The 15,416-nt window shown below is 46.3% G+C and overlaps 1 protein-coding gene across 6 annotated transcripts in view; it reads left to right on the top strand.

Moving 5' to 3' along the window:
* Nucleotides 1-12,292: 12,292 nt before the first annotated feature.
* The window catches only part of GCH1 (GTP cyclohydrolase 1), a 37,771-nt gene continuing 34,647 nt past the window's right edge, over nucleotides 12,293-15,416 (top strand). The window contains exon 1 of one of the 6 annotated variants that reach the window (XM_063948387.1): nucleotides 12,293-12,447. The gene's annotated coding sequence lies outside the window, so the exon portion shown is untranslated. Of the gene's footprint in view, nucleotides 12,448-12,826; nucleotides 12,951-14,953; nucleotides 14,973-15,232; nucleotides 15,325-15,416 lie in introns of those variants that run through there. The other 5 variants (XM_063948386.1, XM_063948389.1, XM_063948388.1 and 2 more) reach the window with 5 other exon arrangements.

Here is a 15,416-nt window from a genome sequence, read left to right as displayed (position 1 = left end):
CATGACATTTCAGTTACTGCTTATTATATCATCCCCATGGTATACAATGACATTTCTCTGTGTTGTTTTTTTTAAACATATTTTTATTGGGTTTTCTTACAGGATAACAACAATAGTGATCATAACAATAAAAGAGAAGGAAGATTAAGATTAATGAAAAGACAGAATTCATCACGTTAGTTATCATTAAGCCTGTCCAGACTTCAGGTGTGCAGGATTCAACATCAAATGTGATGATATGACATCAATTATGAACATGTCAGAAAATGTGACAGATGATTAAATACAATGTAGCAATGTTACAGAGATGGGCCCTCATTCCGAGTTGTTCGCTCGCTAGCTGCTTTTAGCAGCATTGCACACGCTAAGCCGCCGCCCTCTGGGAGTGAATCTTAGCTTAGCAGAATTGCGAACAAAAGATTAGCAGAATTGCGAATAGAAATTTCTTAGCAGTTTCTGAGTAGCTCGAGACTTACTCCTACACTGCGATCAGTTCAGTCAGTTTCGTTCCTGGTTTGACGTCACAAACACACCCAGCGTTCGCCCAGACACTCCCCCGTTTCTTCAGACACTCCCGCGTTTTTCCCAGAAACGCCAGCGTTTTTTCGCACACTCCCAGAAAACGTCCAGTTTCCGCCCAGAAACACCCACTTCCTGTCAATCACACTCCGATCACCAGAACGATGAAAAATCCTCGTTATGCCGTGAGTAAAATACCTAACTTTTGTGTAAAATAACTAACTGCATGCGCTCTGCGAACCTTGCGCATGCGCAGTAAGCGACTAATCGCAATATAGCGAAAATCGGCAACGAGCGAACAACTCAGAATGAGGGCCATGAGGTGACATTATAATAAATTTCAACAGATAATAATCCTATCTGTCTTTTTTTCATGTATGCACAGAATAGAATATTAAACATACTTCTCTTTTTCATAGAAACTTAGCATATAATCTAACCAGGGGAAGGAGGGGGGGGGGGGGTTATTTGATAGAAGATAGGCTCTGCGTTGAGGCGGTATTTCTTGGTAAAGTTAGGATGGTACGAGTGACTCAAATATTTTAATTTCAATCCAAGTAGGAGGGGGTGGGAGGGAGGAGCGTGACTCTCATCGGTGGGGAAGAGGAACAGAATACACTATGGGTTGCGCCAGGAGAATTCTTTTAGTGGATGAGGTCTGCTAATCATTTGTAATGCCACCAATCAGTGTTCTCATAGAGCTTGAAAATATTGGAACGTGTGATCTCATCAAGTGTGTCAATATATATACCCCATTTTCTATAAAAGTAAATTACCCCTTTTTCCTGGTCTGGAATTGTCGATTCTCTATCGAAATAAAGAATCTTGAGAAGCAAGGCTTTCACTTCACTTAGTGAGCGGGAAGTCGAAGAAATCCAATGTCTCATTACAACCTTTTTTGCAACCGTTACCAGAATTGTGAGGAAAGGGATCATGTTTGGTAACATACCCTGTTGTATCCAGGATTGAAAGTTAGCAAAGAGACAAGGGACTGGGTCCAGTTGAAGTTGTAATCTCAAAGTAATATTAATAAAATTTACAATCTTGTTCCAAAATGTTCTAATTTTGTGACAATGCCATATATAATGTACAAATGTCGCAGATGCAATAGCACATTTCAAGCAGTATTTGAGTTCTGAGGGCATGTAATGTCGGCGTTGCATCTGCGTAATGTAGGCTCTATGTATCACCTTAGTATGGACCTCTTGTAGTAGAGAGGAGCGTAGCAGTTTCATAGAACGGTCATAGTGTTGAAAAATAGTAGCAGTGGAATCTATCACAGGGAGGTCTTTAGACCATTGAGATACTATTGAAGTACAGATCTTGTCTTTGTAAAGTGTTAACAGAGGGAAGTAGAGGAACTTCAATCTATAGGTATGGTGTCTTAGAAAGTGTAGCAATGTTTCTATTTCATCATGAATGGAGCCAGGCGGCGCTAAGCGGTGCAAAGATGAAACAAAGTGTTGAATTTGCATATAGGGGTAAATATGTTGTGAGGTGAGTCCAAATTTCTCCCGGAGAGCAGAAAAGGTATGCAATTTGCCTCCTGGGTCAAAGACATCCGAGGTAGCTCGGATGCCTTTCAAGAAGAGCCTGTGGAAAACGGTTGAGCCTCTTCCTGGATCAAATAGGGGGTTTCCCCACAAGGAAATATGTTTGGTGTATTGATGGTTGCGTTTACATTTTTATTAATCGACAGCCGGAGGTATAAGTGTCTCTAAAGAGCGGGTTGAGGAGCAATCCGAGGGGCAATTTTGCTCTTGGGGTATGGAGGAGGGCGTTAGGTGACATCGGGTGAAATAGTCCAATTCATAGTCAGTGAATACGCTGTGTTCTGGGAGCCAATCAGAGGCATATCGGAAGAAAATCGAGTGGGTATACAGCAGTAGGTCAGGGAGACCCAGACCACCATGTCTGCGGGACATTTGTAGCTTTTTCCTTGCAATGCGTGATTTCCCTCCCTTCCAAAGGATTTTTTGAAAGTGACATTTAAGGACGAAATGTCTGCATGGGATAGACATACAGGGAGCATCTGCATTAAGTACAGCAATTTAGGGAAAATAATATATGTTTTATGACTGCCACCCTACCTAGCAAAGATAAAGGAAGAGACTTCCATCTTTCCAGAGTATTAGAAATACGTGATATTAAAGGAGTAAAGTTCAGTGCATAGAGATCTGAGAGTTTAGCTGGAACTTGGATGCCTAAGTATTTGGAGTGTGTACGTTTGACAGTCATGGTGCATAAAGATGGGTCTGAGTGTATAAAATCCAGGGTTCCGGACAGGGGTATAATTTCTGATTTGTCAATGTTTATTTTGTAACCAGAGAACTTACTGAATCGGGCGATGATATCCATTACTACGGGTAGGGAGTGTTCAGGGTGTGATAAAAACAGTAGCATGTCATCCGCAAATAGACAGACTCTTAGGTCTATGGCGCCTATGCGGATGCCTTGATAAAGAGGAGACTCACGCAATGTGATTGCTAATGGTTCTAATGCAATATCAAGTAATAATGGGGATAGAGGGCAGCCCTGTCTAGTACCTCTCAGTTTGGGAATAGGTTGTGATAGGTAGCCATTGCATGACAATTGGGAAGTAGAGGATAGATATAAGGTTTTAATGATCTCAATGAAGCCCTCTGGAAAGCCAAATTTTGACATGGTGGAGAAAAGATGACTCCAGAGCACCATGTCGAAGGCCTTCAAGGCATCTAGGGAAAGTATGGCACTAGGCAATGGAGAGGACGTTTGGGACGTTGAGAAAATAGCCGAGAAGACCCTTCGAACGTTAGTGACGGAGTGTCGACCAGCCACAAATCCAGATTGATCTTTGTGTATTATGGAGGGTAGGAGAATTTTTAATCTATCAGCTAGGATTTTCGTTAGGATCTTGTAGTCTAGGTTGAGTAGTGATATTGGTCTATAAGAGGAGGGGTTGCTAAGGTCTCTTCCTGGCTTTGGAATTAGTTTAATTATAGCAGAGTTAAAGTATTTAGGGAGAGTATGCGTGGTGATAATTTGATTATATAGAGTTGTTAAAATAGGAATAAGGGAAGGAGCCAGAAGTTTATAGTATTCGGTTGTTAGACCATCCGGTCCTGGTGCTTTACCTGATTTTAGGTTAGAAATTGTATTTTTGACCTCTAATTCAGTTATTGGAGCCGTGAGGAGGTCAGTAGCGGTTTGGGGAAGCGTTGGAACAGGTAGATGTTCCCAGAAGGATTCATCGGTGTTAGTGTCATGTGTTGGGGCAGAGTAGAGTGAGGTGTAGAAATCTGTCATGATCTCAACAATTTGTGCACTACGAGACTCTAAGGAGCCATCAGAAAGTTTTAAGGGGTGAATTACCGTAGGCAGGGATTGGCTGCGTAACAGATTCGTCAGGAGTTTGCTCACTTTGTTCCCAAATTTAAAGAAAAGGTGATCTTTACGGAAAGAGTATGTAGATTCCATTTTAGCAAGTAAGGCATAAAAATGGGTTTTAGCGAGGGAGTAGGTTGATTTGTTGATGGGAAAAGGGTCAGATATTAAATTTTGATAGGAGGTTGTAAGGTGAGACTGTTGAGAGAGGTAATCAGTTGCTAATTTCTTTTTCAAGGAGTGGGTGTAAGCCATACTTGTTCCCCTAAGAACCGATTTAGAGGCTTGCCAGAATAATGGAGGATCAGTGGACTGAGACTCAACGTTGAGTAACGCATATTCTGCCCAAGTAGCCTGAACCTTGTTGCGAAATTTGATAGACATGGCAAAGAAAGTGGGATAGCGCCATTGAATGTAGGGGCCTAAATCTATAGTGGTGTGTAGGGTCAGCCAAACCATGGCATGATCGGATATGCAAATCGGGGAAATCCCCACCTCTTCCATTTTAGAAAACAGAGAGGGTGAGACGAGGATGTAGTCAATTCTGGATAGGGAACCGTGGGCTGCCGACAGGCATGTGTGTACTTTGTCAGTCGGGTGATGCGTACTTCATCCATCAAGCAAATGGAGTTTATCTAATAGTATGGGTATGCCATATTTCTGAGCTGGGTGAGGTCTGTTAGAAGTACCCTGTTTATGTAGGTGTGGGGAGACGTACATATTGAAGTCACCACATATTAGCATAGGTAAATGGGTCTGTTGCTGGATGATGGTAAGAATAGTGGTATAGAATTTTTTGGGAGAAACATTGGGTGCATACAGGTTACAGATAGCATATACTGTCATACCAATTTTAGCTTCTATTAAAACATAGCGTCCCTCAGGATCTATCTTGGATGACAGAAGTTCAATAGGGACAGATCTTTTAGCTAAGATAGCAACGCCTCGTGTTTTTGAGGTGTATGAAGCAGAGTGCAATACTCGCCAGCCCAGGATTTGTAGTCGGAGCACTTCCTCGGTTAAGAGGTGTGTCTCCTGGAGGAAGGCTATATAAATGTGTTGTTTGGTCAGGTAGAGCAAAACTTTCCTTCTTTTTGAGGGTGAGTTTACACCTCCTACATTTAGTGAACCAATTTTGAGTAGCGACATCATCTATCCATAGATAAGTATGTCATGAGGGTAATCCTATCCATCTTAGAAAGAAAGATTAAAGATATAAATACAACCTCGCTAACATGAGCCTGAGTGTAAATAGCTGAGTACGGAGGAGCAAGTCGGGAGCAGACTTGTTCCTGAGAATAACAAAATGTAAACATACAAAACGTAAAACGATATCAAAAGCATCAAGCAGAGGGTGTGGGTCTCTGACTCGTGTCTTTCCGAGTCAAAATCGACCACCTCTGTGATGCGCAAACTTGGGAAGTTGGACTTCCAATGTGCGATACAATGAAAAATAACATAATGAGCTCAAGATAAGCTCCGTGACACCGCCTAGGCGTTGAGAAAGTGGCGTCTGAAAATACAGATTTATGTTGCCACCGGGTGGGGGGGGGGGGGGGGGAGGGAGGGGAAAGATGGGAAAGAGACGGAGAGGAGGAGGGGGGGGGGGGAGAGGGAGAGAGAGGAAAGGAAGGGAGTAAAATAGGGGATGAGAAGAGAAGAGGGTGGGTGCGATGCTGATTAAGACGCTGCATATATTCTGTAATTGGAAGTCCACATAACATGAAGTAGACAAATGAAGCAGTAAACAGTGTAGTCAGATATGTATAAACATTACAATGCTGCATAACCGAGTAAGAGACTATTAGGGATTGAACTATAGGGACGTATCAATCATCATCGTGCTCGGATTGGGCATCTGAATCAGTGTGCAGCTCCTCCAGGTATTGATGTGCATCGGCTACTGAGGTAAAGTCCACGTGTGAGGAGCCATTATAAAAGCGGGGCCGTGCCGGGTATAGCAAGGCAAATTTTTCCCCTTTCTTGATTAAATAAGAGCATACTGGAGAAAACTCTTTTCTAGCAGCTGTCAGCTCTGCCGAATAGTCCTGAAATAGGAGCAGTCTGTTTCCATTCCACTGTAGGGCGCCAAGCTTGCGGGAGGCCAGCCATAGTAAATGTTTGTGTGCGTAATTAAGGATACGACAGATGACCACACAGGGGCGAGCGCCAGTCTGGGTGTGCGTCGGTCCCAACCGATGCGCCCGCTCGATTACCATATCATGGCACTGATCCGATATTTTAAGCAGGTCAGGGAGTGTGATTCGTATAAAGTCATAAAGTGCCAGGCCTTTTACGTCTTCAGGGACTCCCAACAACTCGTAAATTATTTCTGCGCGATCTGTTCTCCAAATCTTGCAATTTATTAATTATTGAGTGTTGAGGTTTCCTCTGTTTAGTAGAAGAGGTTTGAAGATGCAGATGGTATTGAAGGGAAGGTATGCCTTTTTGCAGATGATACAAAGATATGCAACAGGGTAGACACACCGGGAGGGGTAAAACAAATGATTGATGACCTAGGTAGGCTTGAGAAATGGTCAAGAACGTGGCAACTACAGTTTAATGCTAAAAAATGCAAAATCATGCACTTAGGTCTCAAAAACCCAAAGGCTAAATATAGTATCAAGGGTACTATAATGGAAACTACTGAGGAGGAAAGGGATTTAGGAGTCACTATTTCAAGTGAGAAAGGCAAGTCAGATGCTTGGTTGCATAGGGAGAGGAATCAGTAGTAGGAAAAAAGAAGTGATAATGCCACTGTATAGGTCATTGGTAAGGCCCCATCTGGAATACTGTGTCCAGTTCTGGAGACCCTATCTCCAGAAGGATATAAATACATTAGAGAGTGTACAAAGAAGGGCAACTAAAATGGTGCATGGCCTACATCACAAAACTTACCCGGAAAGGCTAAAAGATCTTAACATGTATAGTTTGGAGGAGAGAAGAGAAAGGGGAGACATGATAGAAACTTTCAAATATATCAAGGGTCTTAACAAAGTTCAGGAGGGAAACATCCAGCAAGCTCCGGGCGCCATCTTGGAGGGAGCCTCCTTAGCTCCCTTGCTCTTGTTGCGGGGCATCGGAGGAAGGAGGAAGCGGTCCATGCACCGCAGCGGCTTCTGTGGGGACCACGGGTGTGGGTCCCGGCAGCGTGGAAGCTGTGAAAACAGCCGTGAAATCGGGATCCCAGCGGCGGTGTCAGAGCTGCACTAACGTGCGGCTCTCATCAGCGGGGCCGGAAGCGGAAGTCCATCTTTGTGGGTTTTTTAATACAATTTTTTGGTAAATATATTTGAATTTGCTGTTGCTACATGTAATGTATACTTGGAAGGCGTTGCTTTCACTGGGTGTTTCCTGTGTCTGTGGTATTTTCTATTTACTCCTAGCTCCATCATGGCAACGTCCTGAGGTTCAGGTCACGTGATGATGGAGGTGCAGTCCAGAGTCATCGACGGGGACCCAGCCCGGAAGGTGACTGGCGGAGTGAGCTGGTCTCTTCATTCAGGCCCGGCGACAGGGAGGTCAAAGGGGACATCCATATCGGGCCCCAATGGACTCACAGACAAAAAGCATTGCTTAAATCTGCGAGGAACAAGGCTAAGACGAAATCTAGAGTTGAATTATTGACAGTGGACATTCAAAATAAAGCCCAGTTAAAAATATTGTGTGGTTCATGCATTTAACACTAAAAGACATCATACCAGTAAAAAGGCCAAACGACTATGGCCAATTGTGGCGAGTGACCCCGACCTCAAACAGCTACGTAATACCATGATAATGCCCAGTTATACACGGGGGAGGAACATCAAAGATTTTGTGGTAAAAACAGACATAACCAACTTTTCGATAACCGCCCAAAAACACTTTTTGAGCCATGGAAATGGCTCCTTTAAACGTTTAGGACGTACCACTTGCAATGATATGTCCCCTAGTGACATTATTCTTCATCCCCTCTCATTAATTGGCCTCTGTCATTCCAAATACATAATCTACGTAATTATATGCCCATGCGGGCTCTACTACGTAGGTAAGACGGGGTGCCAATTTAAGGTCCGACTCTAAGGGCGACTCTAAATACGGGCTCTGGTGAATAACCGGTGGTACACCATATTGCTGAATTAAAACATAGCATGGCCACACTTAAGCACGAGAGCCTAACTCAGCCCTGGTCGCTTCTCTGTGAATTTGCAGAGATCTGCGGTCGGATAGTTGCCGCCCAGACAGAGTGAAAATCCGCCCTGTGCAAGTCTGCGTACGCCGTGCAAAAAGCTTTGCAAACGCCGGTCACCTGCAAATCCGTTCACAACTCACTCACCATGGAATGATGTTTCCAGTCTGTGCAGTGTGTGCGTAGCCCAGGACTTACTCCTACAGTGCCATACACACAGGCTGATCGGGGCCGGAGCTAACGTCACACACCCGCCCTGAAAACGCTTGGGAACGCCTGCGTTCTTTCTGACACTGCCAGAAAACGGCCAGTAACCACCCACAAACGTCCACTTCCTGTCAATCAGCCTGCGTTCTTCCTGACATTCCCAGAAAACGGGCAGTTACCACCCACAAACGTCCTCTACCTGTCAATCACATTGCGAACGCCTAGCGTTTAAAAAAGTCACTGGATTTTTATGCAGTTTGGCCTCACATCTGCGCTTTATGATCCGTACGCATGCGCAGTTGTTCGATAGTCGCCCACTGTGCGATTTCGCACAAAAGCGATCAGGTCTGAATTAGGCTCATTGTTTGCTGTATTTTAATATGATGTCATATTGATCACTACTGCAACGATGGAATTTTCTATTTAAACACGTTTTCTATTACGCAATATTCATCTCTCTGTATGAAGTTTAAGCGTACATTTAATACACTGATAAAGGCTGAATAAGCCCTTCTTGATAAGAGGACAGATGTAACAAGTGCAGAGAGAGTTAGATTTGGGTGGGTTATATTGTTTCTGTGCAGGGTAAATACTGGCTGCTTTATTTTTACACTGCAATTTAGATTTCAGTTTAAACACACCCCACCCAAATGTAACTCTCTCTGCACCTGTTACATCTGCCCCTCCCCTGCAGTGCACATGGGGCCTAATTCAGACCTGTTTGCTTGCTAGGGTGTTTTTGCAGTCCTGTGTTCGCCGTCTACAGGGGGAGTGTATTTTCGCTGTGCAAGTGTGCGATCGCATGTGTAGCAGAGATGTACAAACAGATTTTGTGCAGTTTCTGAGTATCCCAGGACTTACTCAGCCGCTGCGATCACTTCAGCCTGTCCGGGGCCGGAATTGACGTCAGACACCCGCCCTGCAAATGCCTGGACACGCCTGCGTTTTTCCAACCACTCCCTGAAAACGGTCAGTTGACACCCACAAATGGCTTCTTCCTGTCAATCTCCTTGCGATCGCCCGTGCAAATGGATTCTTCACACAAATCCATCGCTGAGCGGCGATCCGCTTTGTACCCGTGCGACGCACCTGCGCACTGCGGTGCATACGCATACGCAGTTTAGACCTAATCGCAGGCTGTATGAAAACGCAGCCTAGCGATCAGGTTTGAATTAAGCCCATGGTTTTGCCAATCTGCTAACAAATTTGCTGCTATGATCAGGTCTGGATTAGGCCCAAAGTCTTTTGAGGTTGCGTGAGTCCAAAGTAATAAAATTGTACAGGCTACCAAGTGAGGCCAAGTGTATGTATTGTACAGCCTGACGAAAGAGTAAAGGTGTGTACACATCCTGAGACCTGAAACGTTGTAAATCTGTGGTGGTGAGCAGCTGATTTTCTGATGTTACAAGCCCTGTGAGTGCTGCCTGTTCTATAGGAAAAGAGGATAGATATAGATAGACAGATAGATAGATAGATAGATAGATAGATAGATAGATAGATAGATAGATAGATAGATAGATAGATAGATAGATAGGAGATACAGAGATAGATAGATAGAGAGATAGAGAGATAGAGAGATAGAGATAGATATAGATAGAGATAGATACAGAGATATAGAGATAGATAGATAGCGATAGATAGATAGATAGATAGATAGATAGATAGATAGATAGATAGATAGATAGATAGATAGATAGATAGATACAGAGATAGATAGATAGATAGATAGATAGATAGATAGATAGATAGATAGATAGATAGATAGATAGATAGATAGAGATACAGAGATATAGATAGAGATAGATAGATAGATAGATAGATACAGAGATATAGAGATAGAGATAGATAGATATAGATAGAGATAGATACAGAGATATAGAGATAGATAGATAGCGATCGATAGATAGATAGATAGATATAGAGATAGATAGAGATAGATACAGAGATAGAGATAGAGATAGATAGATAGATAGAGAGAGAGAGATAGATAGATAGATAGATAGATAGATAGATAGATAGATAGATAGATAGATAGATAGATAGATAGATAGATAGAGAGAGAGAGAGAAAGAATAGTGAAGGAATAAATCCGGCACTCTGCTTTGAAGCTTTGGTACTAACTTGCTAGAGGACCAGGTTCACGACCAAATAAAATTATTTATGGTCAATGTAACAGACAAAACCAGAGCTGGTGGCTTCCAATCATACACTTTGTGTACAAACGGAAGCGACTCCTGCCCTCACCCCATATCTGAGCCCAAGGATGACATAAAAACCCAATTTACTTCATTTAATCTTTTTTTCTGAATTTCTTAGTAAGAAACGTTTGGCCTAGGGGTGCAGTGATAAAAATTCTGATGCTCTAGGGGAGCCGTGATTCAAAAAAGTTCAGGAACCACTGGTAGGGGATGTGATCAAGCCGAGAGTGACAGTTTTACCACCAGAAAGATGACATGGTAGAAATGTTGACATCATTAATGCTGACACCTGGAAAGTGTTGACATTGGCAGAATGTCTCCGTATGAAGTGTCGACACTGTCAAAATGCCGACATTTGCATTAGATTTAGGGATAGAATCAGAGTAAAAACAAAGTGCTGACATTTCAGCAATGTAGATATAATGAACATGACAGTATAGCGAGTCATACGGACATTCTGACCGGTCTACCCATTGCCCTGAGAGCAGGATCGTTAGGGATTAAATAAAACATTTTTTTTTTAATGAAACACGGTTCATTCATTATGGAGATAATATAAACCTATTGCAGGGGGTTCAGCACCACAGACAGCGCAAGCACTCATCCACCCCCGCGTCCCAGCCTCATCTGTTGTGCTGAAGACACAGGCACTCCATACCGCAGAGAGTACCGGCGTTCATACAGGTGACGCAGCACCATGTAACCACATAGGAAGCAAGCACTACATTACAGTATGAATGTTCTGCAGGAAACGAGTTGCTGAGTATCCAACGGGAATTCCGCCAAATCTGCAGAAATACATGACCAGTGCCCGTGTGGGGAGAAGTGCAGGTCGCACTCATAGGCGTCCACAGAACATTTTCTACGTGGGTGTGTCTAGCACCATCTACTGGACGTGTTGCCTATTGGCACTCAATGGAATATAAACCACCTACCACAAGGGGTGTGGCCACTGCAAATAGGGGCGTGTCAACATGGCACGCCACCTGTTTCTCATCACTCTGGGAGCATTCCTTTCCATTCCATATGCACCTTACCTATATGGTGGTTTCTCACAATGGGGAATCTCTGAAGAAATGTCTACCCTGGGCAGACAGCGTCTTCAGTCAGTAATCACCAGGGACGGACTGGGGACAGAATTCGGCCCTGGCATCCTCATGCTCGCACTCAGCAAACCGTCCGAAGCTCCTCACGCTTGGGTATTGTACGTCTAGGGGGCATGGTGGTGGTATATATCTCTGGGGCCAGGGGGTAGAGTGGGTATTGTATGTCCCCAGGGCCTGGGAGGTCGGGTATATGGGATGAAATACTGACGCTGGAATCTCGACATCCGTAGGAATGCCGGCAGTCAGAATACAGACTGACGCCTGGAATCCCCACTTGGGTGGTGGTCCGTGCCACCACCCGAGGGGGAATAGATTACTGTGGTGATCAAAGGTCGCCACCAGGCACGAAGGGTAGCGGACCCGCGCGGATATGCGCTGCACTCTCTATTTCGACCGCCAGGATTTTGACAGTCGGGATTTAATCGGGAACTCAGGGAATAGGGTATGTTCTGATCTGTCTGCCCCTCACCATGGGAGCAGATCTCTCATCCAGACCCCCTATGTGTGCATGCCCCTGCGATGTCATACTAGTAATTTCTTTCCGTGCCTCAGGGCACTATCTCAGGAACTCCCTCCCAGCTCTCCCCCCTTCTATCCTCTTACCAGCAGCTGCTGACGCAGACAACGCCCCAGCCAACCAGTGGCCTCTAGGAGGAGGACCAGAGAGGCGGCTGCATAAAAGTCGGTACAGATCAGAGGGCAGTGTTGCCAAGTCTGCTTATAACAGGTGGAATTGGGTTTGTTTGTTTGTTTTTTAAGTTGCTTTTATTTTTGATGGTTGCTTGTTTTTGGGCTTGTTCTTTTGTCTTTTTCAGTTTTATTTGTTACAGTTGCGGCAGAGCAGCGGTGGAGAATTCATCGCTGCAGGAAAGAAGATTCAGCACAGGTAAAGTGTATAAAGTGTGAACTGGGGAGGGTGTGGTTAACAGGGTGTAAATAGAGCATGCATGGGGTGTGAATGTAGGGGAGGCGGGTGTACTGGGTATGTGCTAGGGCAGTTTATAATAGTGTGAACTAGAGGAAAGCGAGGGTTAAAAAATAATAACAGGGTGATATAGATGTACATTTTTATTACAGAAAATGCCTAGTAATACATTGTATTGTCCTGCTTTACTATGGAGCTCTAGCCGCTCCACTAGACTGGGCTTCAGGGCCTGAAGGAGTTAATGCAATCAGGGAGAGAGAGGCTCTGCCTAAGCTCAGAGAGGAGGACATGGATTGGACAGTGTAGAGCCAGAAGGGAAAGGAGGAGTGTTGAATATCAGCCTGTGTGTGTGTTGAGATAGAGCAGGAGTGAGAACGAGTGTGAGGAGAGACGAGCAGGAGTGAGGACGAGTGTGAGAAGAGACGAGCAGGAGTGAGGACAAGTGTGAGGAGAGACGAGCAGGAGTGAGGACGAGTGTGAGGAGAGACGAGCAGGAGTGAGGACGAGTGTGAGGAGAGACTAGCAGGAGTGAGGACGAGTGTGAGGAGAGACGAGCAGGAGTGAGGATGAGTGTGAGGAGAAACGAGCAGGAGTGAGGATGAGTATGTGGAGAGACGAGAAGGAGTGAGGACGAGTGTGAGGAGAGAGGAGCAGGAGTGAGGACGAGTGTGAGGAGAGACGAGCAGGAGTGAGGACGAGTGTGAGGAGAGACGAGCAGGAGTGAGGATGAGTGTGAGGAGAGACGAGCAGGAGTGAGGACGAATGTGAGGAGAGACGAGCAGGAGTGAGGATGAGTGTGAGGAGAGACGAGCAGGAGTGAGGATGAGTGTGTGAAGAGACGAGAAGGAGTGAAGATGAGTATGTGGAGAGACGAGAAGGAGTGAAGACGAGTGTGTGGAGAGACAAGCAGGAGTGAAGACGAATGTGAGGAGAGAGACGAGCAGGAGTGAGGACGAGTGTGAGGAGAGACGAGCAGGAGTGAGGACATGTGTGAGAAGAGACGAGCAGAAGTGAGGACGAGTGTGAGGAGAGACGAGCAGGAGTGAGGACGAGTGTGAGGAGAGTCAAGCAGGAGTGAAGACGAATGTGAGGAGAGAGACGAGCAGGAGTGAGGACGAGTGTGAGGAGAGACGAGCAGGAGTGAGGACATGTGTGAGAAGAGACGAGCAGGAGTGAGGACGAGTGTGAGGAGAGACGAGCAGGAGTGAGGACGAGTGTGAGGAGAGTCAAGCAGGAGTGAGGACGAGTGTGAGGAGAGACGAGCAGGAGTGAGGACGAGTGTGAGGAGAGACGAGCAGGAGTGAGGACGAGTGTGAGGAGAGACGAGCAGGAGTGAGGACGAGTGTGAGGAGAGACGAGCAGGAGTGAGGACGAGTGTGAGGAGAGACGAGCAGGAGTGAGGACGAGTGTGAGGAGAGTCAAGCAGGAGTGAGGACGAGTGTGAGGAGAGACGAGCAGGAGTGAGGACGAGTGTGTGGAGAGACGAGCAGGAGTGAGGACATGTGTGAGAAGAGACGAGCAGGAGTGAGGACGAGTGTGAGGAGAGACGAGCAGGAGTGAGGACGAGTGTGAGGAGAGTCAAGCAGGAGTGAGGACGAGTGTGAGGAGAGACGAGCAGGAGTGAGGACGAGTGTGAGGAGAGACGAGCAGGAGTGAGGACGAGTGTAAGGAGAGACGAGCAGGAGTGAGGACGAGTGTGAGGAGAGACGAGCAGGAGTGAGGACGAGTGTGAGGAGAGACGAGCAGGAGTGAGGACGAGTGTGAGGAGAGTCAAGCAGGAGTGAGGACGAGTGTGAGGAGAGTCAAGCAGGAGTGAGGACGAGTGTGAGGAGAGACGAGCAGGAGTGAAGACGAGTGTGAGGAGAGACGAGCAGGAGTGAGGACGAGTGTGAGGAGAGACAAACAGGAGTGAGGACGAGTGTGAGGAGAGACGAGCAGGAGTGAGGACGAGTGTGAGGAGAGACGAGCAGGAGTGAGGACGAGTGTGAGGAGAGACGAGCAGGAGTGAGGACGAGTGTGAGGAGAGACGAGCAGGAGTGAGGACGAGTGTGAGGAGAGACGAGCAGGAGTGAGGACGAGTGTGAGGAGAGACGAGCAGGAGTGAGGACGAGTGTGAGGAGAGACGAGCAGGAGTGAGGACGAGTGTGAGGAGAGACGAGCAGGAGTGAGGACGAGTGTGAGGAGAGACGAGCAGGAGTGAGGACGAGTGTGAGGAGAGTCAAGCAGGAGTGAGGACGAGTGTGAGGAGAGACGAGCAGGAGTGAAGACGAGTGTGAGGAGAGACGAGCAGGAGTGAGGACGAGTGTGAGGAGAGAGACGAGCAGGAGTGAGGACGAGTGTGAGGAGAGACGAGCAGGAGTGAGGACATGTGTGAGAAGAGACGAGCAGGAGTGAGGACGAGTGTGAGGAGAGACGAGCAGGAGTGAGGACGAGTGTGAGGAGAGACGAGCAGGAGTGAGGACATGTGTGAGAAGAGACGAGCAGGAGTGAGGACGAGTGTGAGGAGAGACGAGCAGGAGTGAGGACGAGTGTGAGGAGAGTCAAGCAGGAGTGAGGACGAGTGTGAGGAGAGACGAGCAGGAGTGAGGACGAGTGTGAGGAGAGACGAGCAGGAGTGAGGACGAGTGTGAGGAGAGACAAACAGGAGTGAGGACGAGTGTGAGGAGAGACGAGCAGGAGTGAGGACGAGTGTGAGGAGAGACGAGCAGGAGTGAGGACGAGTGTGAGGAGAGTCAAGCAGGAGTGAGGACGAGTGTGAGGAGAGTCAAGCAGGAGTGAGGACGAGTGTGAGGAGAGACGAGCAGGAGTGAGGACGAGTGTGAGGAGAGACGAGCAGGAGTGAAGACGAGTGTGAGGCAGTCAAGCAGGAGTGAGGACGCTGGTGCTGGACTCGGTTTGGGCTAATTTTTCACTCATCAGTTGCTTTTTTA

Source organism: Pseudophryne corroboree, chromosome 12 (genome assembly GCF_028390025.1).
Source record: "Pseudophryne corroboree isolate aPseCor3 chromosome 12, aPseCor3.hap2, whole genome shotgun sequence".
NCBI classification, from domain to species: Eukaryota; Metazoa; Chordata; class Amphibia; order Anura; family Myobatrachidae; genus Pseudophryne; species Pseudophryne corroboree.
Note: the sequence above shows the minus strand (reverse complement) of the source record. Positions and strands in the feature narration are given on the sequence as shown.